At 33.8% G+C, this 13,680-nt stretch overlaps 1 pseudogene; it reads left to right on the top strand.

Annotated features, from left to right (window-relative positions):
* The first annotated feature begins 3,308 nt into the window (after positions 1 to 3,308).
* On the top strand, positions 3,309 to 3,577 carry LOC123827753 (annotated as a pseudogene).
* Positions 3,578 to 13,680: the final 10,103 nt, after the last annotated feature.

Raw genomic sequence — 13,680 nt, forward strand, 5'->3', positions numbered from 1 at the left:
GTCACAGTTTCCATAAATGAAACAATCCCACTAGGTAACCTTTCAAACTACAATATTTGGACCACAAGTAATTCCTTTTAAGATGTTCTGGTGAAAAAAAAAAAAAACATGATGAGAAATATGTTGTCCACATTCAAAACTCAAGCTGCACTCTTAAATTTATAGTTCCTTTACAAATTCTTATTGCCCATTAGATATTTCTCCACTCTATTGCCTTGAACGCTGCCCAGGGGGGAATGTAAAAGGAAAGAAAGTGACGAATGGAGGGAGAGATAATAATGTACTGAGAAAAGAATGGTACAGTACCACTGAAAATTGTCTCAGATAATCCAAACTTCCACACCTTTTTCTGGGTTATAAATAGTCTATTTTTGAAATTGTATTTATTTTTTTAGAAAGGGGGGAGAGAGGGAAAAAGAGAGGGAGAGAAACATTGCTCAGTTGCCTCTCACACACCCTCCAACCAGACTCCTGGCCAGCAAACCAGGCATGTACCTGCCCTGACTGGGAATTGAACTGGGGACATTTTGGTCTGCAGGACGACACCCAACCCACTGACCCACACCAGTCAGGGCTAAATAGTCTATTTTTGAACTTTCAACACACATGCACACTTGGATTTGACTCTTTTAAACAATAAACAGAAGTAAACTAAGGGAGTATATATGGAGAATAGCTCATCTTGGCATTAACCCTCTGGTAAATACATTCCCTTCCCCCCACACACACCAAATAAGCCAACTGTCCATTATTGTCTCTGTGTAGTTTATGAGGTAGCAAGTCACTACTGTGTATGGTTATGCCAGGTAATACGCAGCCCAGGGTTTAGGAGCCAATTCAAAGGGATCAGATCATCCCCATGTTCCAGGATTGCTCAGAAATGAAGGGAGACCCTTTATTAATGCCTTGCCATTATTTGGGAACTACATGATTGACTCCAAGGACTTCTTTTCATTTTCATTTTAGTTTTTCCAAATATACTGTAGATAATAGATACATTGTGGTGGTCCAGTGTTGTAAAAGTTGTTAAATTAGTGCTCTTAAACAAAATTGAAAATGACATTTTTATTAAGCTGGCATGAACCATGTTGCAAAATTGCTTTTAATATGACAATGTTTGCAGTTTACTATGCCATAAGTGCAGTTTGGCAGTGGAATGTACATGAATATTTCATCTAGCACAGGCCAGGACTTTGTAATTATAAATAGACCTGTTCCAACAGACAGACAGATGCTTGTGTTGCAAAGCAAATGTTCTAAAGTATGAGTAGCTGGGTAAAGGCTTGGGGCAAAGCACATGTATGTGGTGTATGTACACACATGCACATGGGCACACATGCCCACATCCAGGTGTATGTGTTACCTGTAGAAAGTCATGATTTTAGGCACTGGGAAAGCTGAGAAGGGAGTGGTAATGTCAGCGACAGCTGTGACCCAGACTGTGTTACCTCTGTGGCACCCCATTGTAATTTGCTTCTCTTGTGCTGCTTCCATATAGGAAAACAGCTTCTGTCTCTTGTCCCAAGCACAAGTATACCTTTAAACCCTGATCAAATTGTATGGAGATCATCAAAGGGCTTAAGCAGCCTGTGTGCTCTACATTTTGCCACAAGCAAATTAATCAGCAAAAGCAATTTCTCATGTGTCTTTCTTCAACATTATCACACAATGTATATTGAGTATCATGTCACCAGGTGAAACAACTTATTGTATCAAAATGAAGAGTAAACATTGTCCTTCTTGTGTGGACGTCCAGTGAACTCAGCAGTCTGAAATTTTCATTGCTCTACCCATTTGATGATGATTGTGAAAGACATGCATTGCTTGCCACATTTCTAAGTGAATTTAGAGTTTCTTCTTCTCCCTGTGTTTGGTTTGATGAAGGCAATAGAATACATGTGGTTAGAACACGACACACAAACAATGATAATATAGCACATCACTAACAAGTTTTTACATTATGGCAATTTTCAAAAAGACTAAATCCTCATCAATACATCCAAAAAGTACTCTTTTAGAATACCTCAGGGGCTAAAAGGAGTCTCACAAATATTAATACAACTTCCATTTACACATGTGGAAAAGAAGAAGCCCTGAATAGAAGTTCCAATGGTCTACAGCCTTGGGAAAAGAAAGCAGCTCTCTGAACCTGGTAAATAGTCAAAACAAATTTAGTCAGAATGAGTTTGTATTTGAATAAAAAACAATGCCTTGAGGAGGAGTGAAAATTGCCACAGTTAAATAAATTACTAACAATTCCCTTGCTTTACCAATATAAAATCACTGGCAATGAGAAAAGTTAACACCATTTAATAATAATTTTTCTAAAATTATTTTTAAGTACTATTGGGTTAATAATAAATGTAAACTATAACCTTTTTATTTATGTAATAATTCATGCAATTAAAATATACAGTTTATAACTAAATGTTCATTTATCAGTAGCCTTCATAATTTGTATTGTTTCCTTAGCCAGTGAAAATTACATGGATACAGTTCACATGAAAGAGAAAAAAACTTTTTTTGAAAATTGTAAAGTACTATCTTGGAGGATAATTTTCCTTTCATATGGTTTTGTTTTAAAGTTTCAGTTTGTTTTATTTTTACCTCTGAAAAAGTTATTATTATGCATTTGCTTTGTACCTTTGTTCATTCCGCTCCAATCACAGGGTTTCTTTGCTCCATTACAAATTCCCTTTCTGTAGAATCAAAAGAAATCTGGCATAGAATTTGTCATGTTTTCTAGTTTGCCTAAACTAATCTCATCCTTTGAAAATATCCCTGTATATCTAGTTTTCTTTGAAAGTGCAATTCAATTTGAAGCAGATTTAGAAAGTTTCTTAGCAAAACTAGACTTTTTCCCTCTATGTTATATAGAAAAAGAAAAAAAATTTTTCAACTAGTTTGTGTAACTTGGAGCACAACTTCAGTGAAATTGTGTATTTTTTTTCTTTCACACAGTATACCAAAATATAATATTAATGTTTGGCATTACAAATTGTCTCAAAATAAATTCATAACCTAGTAGAACTAATGTATCATTAATACTGCTAATAACCATTTATGCTTACATCCTTGTATATCTCCACCTCTTGTATGATGCCGATCAAACCTTTCTCTTGTACTTTCTCTCCTTATTCTGCTTCATCTTCTCCTACTTTTATTCTTTAGCTTAAAGTTTTATTGCCTATCTTTGTAAAATGCTCTATGTTGCAATTTGTTTGAAGGATACCATAATAAAAAAAATTTTGGCTTCCTCCTCTCTCTTTCTCCACCATTGTGGTCTGTGAGATTCGTTCTTCTTCACCATGTCTTCTCACAAGACTTTCAGGATCAAGAGGTTTCTGGCCAAGAAACAAAAGCAGAATTGCCCATTCCCCAATGGATTCGGATGAAAACTGGTAATAAAATCAGGTACAACTCCAAGAGGAAACATTAGAGAAGAACCAAACTGGTTCTACAAGGAAGGGCACATCAGAGGTGTCTCATATTTATGCTGTATTTGTGTTGTCTGCCTCTTGAAGTCACAGAAAAGACCACCGCTGTGGGGACAGTTTGGCATTTTATTGAGAATTAGATTATTATTTCCTTGACATTTTTCCTTCAGTAGTAGGTTGGTTCATTAATGTGAGGCTATTTAAAAAAAAAACATTTGTAGAGTATTATATGCATACACCACTTTTCACCCCAAAGGATCCTAAACCAGTTCAGGAAGAATATATGGAGTCAAAATCTACAATCAGCCCATGCACCATCTCCTATTAACTTCACTGGGAATTCTGTGTAAAAAAAAGAAATGATTACAAGATCACATCTCCTGAATAAATACTTTAATCACATCACCCATTCACTGAAATGTAGTCACCTCTAGGTTTGGACCCAGTAGCTATTTGAAAGCACAATACACTTCACAAATGAGAATAGGAAATGAGATAGCTGATATTTAAAGTAGCAGGAAGGAGGTGTTTAGTTATTGTTTGATTCATAAATGCACACAATGCTATAAATAGCCTCTGGGCATATAAACAATATTTATAGAAAATTTCAAATACTATTTCCCAAAAGAGAGGAAAGCAGTTGGGTGAAAATAAGTGACCCACTTATAGCTGAGCTAATATGTAAATAAAGAAATTCCTTTTGGGGTAATTTCATTCTCCCCTTCCTGCCTAAGCCAAGCTAAAGTGAAAAATACTAAGAAAAATTTTAAAAATAGCAATTGAAATGACAAAGGAGAAAAGGTATTCTAATGCTTGACTCAAATTTGCAGTGAAAATGAAGATCAAGGATAAGTAATCTTTGAAGGAATCCTCAACAAGGTCTCAAAATATTTTCTTAGATAATCTGAATAGTTAGGGGGCTCTAATCCCAATTGCAGCTAATAACAAGCACACCAAATGCCTATACAAAGAAACACAAATTCAAATATGTTCTTTTGCCTCTCTTCTTCCTTCCCTATGCTTGAAAGGGCTGCTTTCTATATCTTCTACCTTTTGGATTGATTTTCTGAACTATCTTATGAGCTCTTCACATTACTCATTCTTTCCAGTGATAACCACAATGCCCCCTTCTCTACATAAAAAAAATCATTCATATAAGGGAAGTTGATTTGTCCCTTTCAATTCTTCCAGGCTAACAAGTAAAACCATAAAAGCAAAAAGAAAACAAATGACTTGTCTTAGATCACACAGCTCAATAGTGACAGATCCAGGATCAAGTTTCTTATACCTTACTGGGTTTAATCAACCAGCTCTACCAGAACATTATTTTATTCATTTCTAATCAGTGTGGGTTATTGAATTTTATCTAAAATACCAATCGAAGTATGTTTCTACCTGATGTACAGATTTCCTCCAAACTTTTATTTTCATTGTTTTTATGAGGTAAAATTCACATACCATAAAATTGACAACACTGGATGCTGTGGTTCAGTGGATTGAGTGACGTGGCCTGTGAGTCGAAGGGCTGCCAATGTGATTCCCAGTCAGGGCATAAAAATAAATAAATAAAATATTTTTAAAAAAATAAAAAAAAACTTTTTAAAAAAGATTTAAAATAATGAACAATTAACCATTTTAAAGTGTATAATTTAGTAACATTTATTTCATTCTCAATATTGTGCAACTGCCACCTGCATTTCCAAAACTGTTTCATCATTCCAAAAGGAAACCCTGTACCCATGAAGCAGTCACTCTCTGTTCCTCTCTACTCTCAGCTGTCAGTAATCACTTATCTAATCTCTACATAGTCTGCATGTTTCACATAAATTCAGTCAAACAATAATGTGACCTTTTGTGTCTGGCTTCCTTCACTTAGCATGATGCTTTCAATGTTCATCCATAAACTGTATTTTTTTATTTTTTAAAGGTTTTATTTATTTTTAAAGAGAGGGGAAAGGAAGGAGAAAGAAAGGGAGAGAAACTCAATGTGTGGTTGCCTCTTGCACACACCCCACTGAGGACCGGGCCTGCAACCCAGGCATGCACCCTGCCTGGGAATCGAACCAGCGACCTTTTGGTTTGCCGGCCTGTGCTCAATCCACTGAGCTACACCAGCCAGGACCATAAACTGTATTTTATTCCTTTTCATGAATGAATAATATCCCATTGCATGGATATACAACATTTGTTTATACATTCATCAGTTGATGGACAAATGGATTGCTTTCATTTTGGGGCTATTATGAATAATAGTGATAGGAACATTCATGTACAATTTTTGTGTGCACATGTATTTTCAATGCTTTTGAGTATATACCTGAGACTTCTGACTCATATAATAGTTCTATTTTTATCTTGCTGAGGAACTGCCAAACTTTTCCACAGTGGCTGAAACATTTCACAATCCCAACAATACTCTACATGGGTTCTAATTTCTCCACATCCGTGTCACCCAATTGGGTATGAAGTGGTATTTAGTAGTTTAATGCCCATTTCCCTAATGACTAATAATGATGAACTTCTTTACATGTGTTAGTAATGTGTATATCTTCTTGGAGAAATGTCTAATTAAATCTCTTGTGCATTTTTAATTGGGTTGTTTGTCTTTTTGTTGTTGAATTGTAACTGTTTTTTAAACATTCTGGATATCAGACCTTTATATACATATATATGAAAATATTTTATCCCATTCTGTATGTTGTCTTTTCACTTTCTTAATTGTGTCCTTTGATGAACAATACAGTTTTTTTTAACCTATAAGCTTTTTGCTACAAATTTTTTCATAGCATTTTGGGTCTTTCAAGTGCTGATATAAATTTTACCTTTGTAGCAATTTTTATTGGTTTCTTTCATAAGCATGCCTGTAATTGTATACCACTATTGTCTACATTTACTTGACAGATGGGTTTTGTTCTGTTATACTTTTACTAGAGCTATAAGTCACAATAAAATGAACAAAAATGAATTACTTGAGTTCTTTTATCATTCTGTTTCAATTAAATGGCTGACAGTTGCTCCCCATAAAACTGTTGTAACATTAGATAAAATCAGAATATTACTGTACTTCTTTAAAAAATGTATTCCTTTTCAAGTCATGGTGCCTTTTCCCCCAGCTTTACATGATACGGATTTAATTTTTAAAAGTCTTCTTAGAAAACAAATTATTACAATTTATTTCAGTTTTGCAGAATGTTTGTTTTGCTGTATTGCATTTAATATAGTTTTAAAAAGATGTTCCGAATGTGCTTTTCAAAGTGTAAGGATGTCGGCTCATGTTTTGTAGTATTTATTAATTCCAGAGAATCATCAGCAGTTATTAAATTTACCTTAGATTTTCATGAAATCTTAAATAATTTTTTTATTTTTCAATGTACTCAAAATGTCTGCTTTGATACAATTGCCTAAAATATTAGCATTAACACAGAAGCGAGTAGAAACCTTCCTGCAAAATTACAATGATAAGTGCTATTCTAAAATAGTTGTAATCCATTAAGAAATACAGTAGTATTTTCATCATTGCAGTTTTTTTCTCCATCGGGAAAAATGGATCTTTTTTACTTGGATCCAAAGTGTACAGCCAGTACAAAACAGGGAGCTTTGGCATGTGCAATAAGAGATTCTGGTATTTCTTTTTTTGAAAATTCTAACATTTGTACAGAATTAAAGAAAGGGTATTCATCATTTTAAAGGTAATAACCTCAAGGAAAATATAGTATTCCCAGAGTGGGTACCACCAAATCAATTTAAAATATAACCAATGTAGTCTTTTTTGTGGTTTTACAACTAATAGCAAGAATTATAAAAAGAGAGCGAGAGAGAAGGAATAAAAGGACTAAAGATGATACAAGTTAGATCATATTTGCATCTGGGACCAAATATAATATTATGTATTTAAGGTTCTTCCATGTCTTTCAATGGCTCACAGCTCATTTCTTTTTAGTGCCAAATAATATTCCATTGTCCAGATGCACTACAGTTTACATCTAGATAGCAAGTCATTTTAAGTTGTGGGCTATTATGAATAAAGTTGGTATTTAAATTCATGTACAATTTATCCATTCACCCAATGAAGGCCATTTTGGTTGCTTCCAAGTTTTGGGCATTGTAAATAAAGCTGATGTAAGTATTTATGTGTGAGTTTTGTGTGGATAAAGGTTTGTAACACATTTGAATAAATACCAAGGAATGTTATTGCTGGATCGAATGGTATGAGTATGTTTAGTTTTGTAAGAAACAGCCAAACTGTCTTCCAGTGAGAGTGTACCATTTTGCATTTAAACCAACAGGGAATGAGAGTTCCTGTTGCTGCACATTCTCACCTGTATTTGGTCCTGTAAGTGTTCTGTATTTTTGCCATTCCAATAGGTGTTAAGGTGTTAATGTATTGTTAGATTATTTCTCTATAAAATAATCTTTATTTTCTTTCTTAATGATATCTATAGCACATAGAATATATTATAGCATACCTATTTCTCAGTAAGAATCATACTATCATGTATTATGTGTTCTAGCCAGTGCAATAGGCAAAAACTAAAAAGACATACAGATTTGGGGAAAAATAAAACTTTCTTTATTGACAAGCTCTCTTTACTTATCTATTTATTTATGATCACATAGGAAATCCCAAATAAGCCACATAAAAGCAACTAAACTAATAGGTGAGTTTCATAAGGTCTCAAGACACAGGGTGCTATAGACTAAATATCTGTGCCCCAAAATTCATATGTTAAAACCTAATGCTGAATGTTATGGTATTAGGATGTCAGGATTTTGAGAGGTGCTTACTTAGGTCATTAGGGTGAAGCCATCATGAATACAGTTAATGGTTTCATAAAAGAGACACCACAGAGCACCTTGGCCATATCCACTAGGTATGAACACAGTGAGAAGTCATCAGTCTCCATTACAGAAGAGAGCCTTCACCAGAACTTGACCATGCTGGTGCTGATCTTGAACTTCCAGCTTCCAGAACTGTGAGAAAACAATTGCTGTTGTTTAGCCACCCAGTTTATGGTATCTTTTTTTACACCAGCCCAAACAGACTAAGAAACAGGGTTAATGTACAAAAATTTATCATATCTCTATATACAAATAATGGATAATCAGCAATATAAATTTATTAAATAAAAATATCATTTACAATAATTGTATGCTGAATACTATGACACATAGGTAAAAGAATGAAAGACATATATCTGAAAATATCTATCATGTTAAAGACTTAAAATTCACCACATTTAGGATTTTAATTCTTCCCCAAATGTTCTATATATATCCAGTGTAATCACCAACAATATCCCAGAAGGCTTTTTTAGTAGAAATGGAAAAACTAGCTCTAAAGTATACATAGAAAAAAACAAAGAACTTAGGATAGTTCCCAAATTGATAAAAAACAAGGTTGGAGGGCTTGCAGCACCAAATTTTAGAACTTGTCATAAACATGCACTAATCAAGATAGTATGGAGTTGGCATAAGGACATATAAATCAATGAAACACAATGAGAGTCCAAAAACAGACTCATACATATAAGCTTAACTGCTTCTCAACAAAGTTAAAAAGTACTCAATGGAGAATGGAGAGGCTTCTCAATAAATTGTGCTAGAATAACTGAATATCCGTATTTAAAAAAAATACTCAAGCCCTGGCTGATGTGACTCTGTAGATTCAGTGCCAGCCCGGGGACAAAAGAGTCACTGTTCAATTCCCAGTCAGGGCACATGCCTGGGTTTTGGGCCAGGTCCCCAGTAGGGGGTGTACAAGAGACAACCACACACTGATGTTTCTCTCCCTCTCTTTCTCCCTCCTTTCCCCTCTCTAAAAACAAATAAATAAAATATTTTTAAAAACACTCAAGCTTTATCTTTTAACCATCTATTAAATTTAACTCAAAATAGATCACAAACCTAAATATGAGGCCTAAAACTATAAAACTTCTAGAGAAAACATAGGAATAAAATCTCTGTGACCTTAGGTTAGAAAAAGACCTCTCAGAAAATTCACAAAAAGCACATACGATAATAATGCTGAATTTTAAACTTCTGATACTTTAAAGATGATATTTAAAAAAAAATAAAAGAACAAGCTACACATAAGGAAAAATATTTGAACCTATATTTTGTTAAAGGACTTAACATCCTAAAAATATATAAGTGATTCATACAACTCAATGATAAGAAAACAGAAAACCCAATGGTAACATGCACAAAAGATTCTAACAGACACTTCACAAAAGAAAAGATAGAGATGTACAAAATGCATATGAAAATGTGCTCAACATCATTGGTCATTGGGAAATCACAAATTGAAACCACAAGAAAATGTAATGACACACCTATGGAATGGCTAAACTATTTTCAAAAAATTGACAATACCAAGTGCTGGAGAAAGTATGGAGCAATTGAAATTCTCATATATTGTTGGTGGAAATGCATAAAGGTAAAGCTATTTTGGATAACAGTTGGCAGATTCTTAAAAAGTAAAACATAATCATACTCAAACACACTATTAAGCAATCCCTACTCTCAGTATTTATGCACATATATACACAAAGACCTATACTTTAATATTTATATAGCCACTTAAAAACTGGAAATAACCCAAATGTTGTTCAGTTGTTGAATAAATGCACAAATTACGGTACATAAATAAAATAGATGACTACTCCTTAATAAAATCAATCAAAGTACTCATTCATGGAACAATGATAAATCTCAAAAGCATTGTGTTAAGTGAGTAAAGCCAGAAACAAAGACTACACATTTCATTCATGTGACACTTTGGAGAAGTAAAACTGCAGGGAGAGAAATCAGATCAGGGACTAGGGTAGATAAGGTGACTGACTACAGAGGTTAATAAGGAAACTTTTTATTTTTTTAAAGATTTTATTTATTTATTTATTTTCAGAGAGAGGGGAAGGGAGGAAGAAAGAGAGGGAAAGAAACAATATGTGGCTGCCTCTCACACCCCCCCCCACTGGGGACCTGGCCTGCAACCCAGGCATGTGCCCTGACTGGGAATCGAACCAGTGACCCTTTGGTTCACAGTCTGGCACTCAATCCACTGAGCCACATGGTAAGTAAATTATACCTTGCCAAAATTAGTTTTAATAAAATATGACCATTTAAAATGTATAAATTTGGAGATTTTTAATTAGCTGTCTGATAAAACTTTAAAAAACTCTTTTTGTGAAACATTCAAGTATATAAACCATAGTTTACAAAATATACTTCTGAGTAAAATATTATATTAATTGTTTGAATAGGAATAGTAGTCACACATTCATTACTTTGTTTTAGGGTTATCATATATGTTATAGAGTCATAAAATATTATTCTTTTCCTTTGCCTCAAGGCTAAAACTATAAAAAATTAATACTAGTCCTAAAAGCAAGTGATAATTTTAATACTATTTTTCTCTTTACAATTTCAGGTAATTATATGATAAATATCATAAGCAATTATTTGTTTTTGAAATCTATTCTCAAAAAATCTAGAAAAAATCTCTGCTCATTCTGCTAGAACAAATGTTTTATTGTATAATTAACAACTACAGAAATTATTTCTCACAAGTTTGTTCATTCCAGATGAAGATGCATTCCAGGATTTCCTTGGGCCCAATCTTTGGTAAAAATAAACCTTTCTTTTGGAACCTCTAAATTCTTGTGAATTAGGGGAGTAGGTGCTAAGCTATGCACTGAAATTCGAGTTCTATAAAGGAACCACCTGATACCATGTATTTTCTCTGCTTGTTGGCCATTGATATCAGAATCCCCACTGTTAAATGTTCATTTGCTTAAGATGCAAGTGCCTTTGGAAGAGAAAACAAATAATTTCCCAATAATTTAGTGTCAGGAATATTTAGTCCATTTTTCCCAATTAAGAAGAGTAAGGGATCAATTTGAAAGCCCTAGAAGGCTGGGGGCAGTATTAAAGATGAAAAGAAAGAATCAAGAATGGAGAAGATTGACCCACCGAAGAAAAACTTTACTGACTTCACAATACCGCCTGGTATGGATTGTTTAAAGCAAATGTGAATGTTTCTCTACAAAGTTCCCAAATGACGGCAATTTTTCCCTTTACAGACATACATCGAAAGTATCGTGGGTTCATTTCCAGACCACCACAATGAAGTAAGCATCGCAATAAAGCAAGTCGTCATCTTTTTACTGGTGGAGGGTCTTGTATTCAATTTGTAAAAAACACAACATCGGTGAAATACAATATAGTGAAGCACAATAAAACAAAGTATGCTTGTAATCCTTATCTTCAGATACAAATAATTTTACAGCTATCATGTATTTGCCCATTTTTATTTACCAAATTTACCTTCATGACTCACATACTCACTTTATATGATTCCAGGAGCAGAATGGAAAGAAAAGCAACCTGTATATCATTCATTGAATATCCATCTTGTAAAAAAAAAGAAAGGCAATCAATACAGGATACTTTACTCCTATTTGTACCACTTCGGTGTGTGGTATTACAACAGGAAAAAAATATTGATGGTAAGCTCTTTTTTCTTTAAGTCTTAAGCTAGTAAGAAATATGGCCACTTCTCTTTAAGGTTGTATTCATTTTTAATGATATTACTTTTGGTTAATAGTAATGTTCTAGCCTTAAAAAACTGTGTACATAGCTTAAGTATCAGTTTCATGACAACCCATGCCTTTTGTAATGTGATCATCATATAAAATGAAGTCATCTAGTTCTCCACTCTAAATAAATTGTAGACTTTTGTTTATCTAAAATACTTTTTACTCTTTATGGGAGAGAACCATCAACGTAATCCCCCAGAAGTAGTTACTAACATCTCAAAAAGTAGTCTTACATTCATATTCAGTCTTTCCAATAGTGTCACCCAAATATAGAATTTAACATATTTATTTTTTCTCATGGTTTTGACAAGTACAGTTGAATATGTAATGAAATTACAGGTCTGGAAAGATGCCAAGGCCCTTTTGTATTATAATATAAAAAAATTACTTCTCTCTCTTTTTCAGATTATATACAGAACATATTTCCTCAAATCAATTGTGTTCTAGATACTATATATGGATATAGATTAATAGATTTGTTTATAATTACTATATAAAATACTATATATAAGCATATAGATACTATATGTAGATTATATTTAGAAATATATATGGACATCACTAACTCCAAATAAGTCATCTTGAGGTAGATACAGCATAATGTTCTTCCAATCAGTTCTAAGAATTTCATGTCATAAACCTTAAAAGCCTAAAGTCTGCATATATGGACACCTAACTGAGGGAACCCAGCCTTATGGTAAGATGTTATGATAATTAAAATTGTGTTGTGTTCATTCAATTTATAAAAATTCCTTAATGTTTGATTCTCACTAGCAAAGCTCAAACAAATAAAAGATTATTTATTCTACAGTTAAGAAATTGCACAATGACAATTCTGTATTTTATATCCATGTCTTAAGAATACTAGGCAAATTTAAAAGGCCATAACACATCTTCACACAGTCCTACTGCAATTTGGGTAGTGTTTATTCAAGAAAAATAGCTAGCCCTGGTCACATGGCTCTGTTGGTCAGAGCCTCCTTCCATGCACTGAAAGGTTGCAAGTTCAATTCCAGGTGTGGGCACATACCTAGGATGCATGTTGAATCCCCAGTTGGAGCACTTATGGGAGACAACCAATTGATGTTTCTCTCTCACAATGATGTCTGTCTGTCCCTCTCCTGCTCTCTAAAAACCAATCAAAACACGTCCTTAGGTGAGGATTAAAAAAAAAAAAGATAGAAAAACAGCTAAATCTCAGTAATGACAGCAAGCTTTGTAGTATTTTAAACTTACCCTATTCTCATGTGCCCCTCCCCTAGATCAACAGTACTTTTTTAAATTAATTAATTAGTTTGTTTAGAGAGAGGAAAAAAGACATCAATTTGTTGTTCCACTTACTTATGCATTCATTGGTTGATTCTTATATGTGCCCTGACCAGGAATCAAACTCACAACTTCAGCATATTTGGATGGCACTCTAACCAACTGAGCTACCAGGCCAGGGCATCAGTAGTACTCTTGAAAACCAATAGCCCATAATCATGGTGAAAACCAGAAGTTCTAGAAAACCAGAGTCAGCAATATGGAACTGAGGGTTCTTTGAAGCTCCTTTCACAGAGAACTATCATTATTTGACCTGTTGGTTCCTCCCTAAAGGATTCCACTTACAAGAATGTCTTTGTTTTACCCCTGCTTGGTGTGGT

The sequence above is a fragment of the Phyllostomus hastatus genome, unplaced genomic scaffold (genome assembly GCF_019186645.2).
Source record: "Phyllostomus hastatus isolate PE091 unplaced genomic scaffold, TTU_PhHast_1.1 phas_contig_90, whole genome shotgun sequence".
In the NCBI taxonomy this organism is placed as follows: domain Eukaryota; kingdom Metazoa; phylum Chordata; class Mammalia; order Chiroptera; family Phyllostomidae; genus Phyllostomus; species Phyllostomus hastatus.